Source organism: Polistes canadensis, unplaced genomic scaffold (genome assembly GCF_001313835.1).
Source record: "Polistes canadensis isolate GaletaPanama2010 unplaced genomic scaffold, ASM131383v1 scaffold_65, whole genome shotgun sequence".
Taxonomy (NCBI): domain Eukaryota; kingdom Metazoa; phylum Arthropoda; class Insecta; order Hymenoptera; family Vespidae; genus Polistes; species Polistes canadensis.
The window spans coordinates 652,657-654,688 of record NW_014569612.1 but is presented as its reverse complement, the minus strand read 5'-3'; positions in this window follow the sequence as shown (position 1 = coordinate 654,688).

The following is a 2,032-nucleotide window of genomic DNA, read 5'->3' as shown; positions in this document are numbered from 1 at the left end:
TATCTTATATAATGTAATTAAAATTATTTACTATATTACCTTATTTGTAATACTTTAAAAATAAAAAATTAAAAATAAAAATAATTGAAGAAAGAGTAAAATGTTTTTGGTTAAGGTATTAGAACGAAATGGTGGATCCAAGAAAGGAAAGAAAGGAAAAGCAGACGCAAAAGTAAGAAAGAGAGAGAAAAAGAGAGAGAAGGATAGAAAGAGAGAGAAGGTTTGGGTTCGAGAGACTGTATAGCAAACTCCTTCGAAATTCCCTGCTGAGACGACGTCTGGCCAGACTCGGCCGAGGAGGATTTTTATTGTTCGTCGCCTACATCTCATCCTTCCACACGGAATCGAGCCTTCCATGTCGATACCTCCTCCCCCTCCCCCTCCTCCTCCTCCTCCTCCTCCTCCTCCTTCACCCACGGACAGATTTTCTATTCTTTTTTATATAGGCCGAACACCACCTAAAACGTTTCCTCCTCCACCCAGACTCCAATAAAATTCGGTACTATCTTTTTCTTTTTTATTACCTTTCATTTATTTATTTATTTATTTATTTATTTATTGGAATATATTTTTCACTTTATTTTGGTTTCCCTTTAAAAATCCTTGCCTATAGATTCGAAATTTCTCAAGAAGTAAAATAATAATAATAATAAGAGACAAAAAATAACAGAATTGGTTAAAATATTTACGTTCGTTTGTAATGTGTATGCGTTTAAATAGAAACAAATGAATATATGAATTTTATTTGTTGTTTGAGTGCTATGGACGCATATATGCGTTTGGTAAAAATTGATACACGTGTTTTTATCAATGTGAATGTAAAATATTTTTGTTTTGTATCTTGTCGGATGAAAATAATATTGTTAGAAAGAAACATTGTAATTATTAAATATAATTTATTAATATTAGCATCTGGTCACATTAATAATAATAAATTATTTCATTGGTAGAAAACAAAATTCAGTTAAAAGTATTCAACACTTAAAGAGTTAAAGATTAAGTTACTATTTTGATAAGAGTCACCCGGTATATTTGTCATTATAATAATATATTATATGAATAGAATTTGAAAACGAAGTAATATTAATAATAATTATTTAACTTAAATTAAAATAATACGAAACATGATGGATGATTGTTTGAAAAACAAAAAAAATCAAAATGTCTGATTAATTTTGCAAAGCACCTGTTTTTGTTTTTTTTTCCTCTCTCTTAATTTTCTCCATTCGATTTAAGAGATCGATCATTTTCTGAGTACTTTGAGAGATAATCAGCTATCTGGAACACCTGCTTACCAATTGTAAAATCGTGATAGGTTTAATGCATACACAGAATGGTGGTGGATAGTCAAAGTTTCAATTGAATCTCAATTGATATCTTTCGGTGTGCATTCATTGTATCAAATCTCTCTATCTTAATATGTGTATGTGTGTGTGTGTGCATAAATCACTTTGTGTTACCTTCAAAGAGAACATTTACGCAGATGATATTCTACAAAAGGTCTAACAAAGTACATCAAGTTCTGTGATTGACAATTCAAAGTGCAGGAAGGAAATTTGGGAAATTCTCGAGAAATTTCCAAACAAATCGTTCGTTCGGATATCTACGCTCCTGGTTACGTCTCTTCTTCTCTTTACGGATCGAACGAGCAAATGCGAATGAACGACGAACGAACGAACAGAACGATGAACTCTGGGAACAATGGAAATGAAACTGTTCCAAAGGATCAGATCATACACACATCGGTACTCGTGTTTTAATGATTATTTCTCATTATTACTATTAACCTAGTAACATTTTAACGATGAAAATAAATTTCTCGAATACTCAATGTTTATTTATGAAAATAATTCTTTTATTGATTCATCACATTTTCGTAATATAATTATTGCAATTGTTTCATTAATTTTATACAAGTATATCTATATATGTAAATGCAAATGAACGATGAACGGACGAACGAAGGAACGAACGGAATGATAAACTCTGGGAACAATGGAAATGAAACAGTTTCAAAGTATCACACTATACA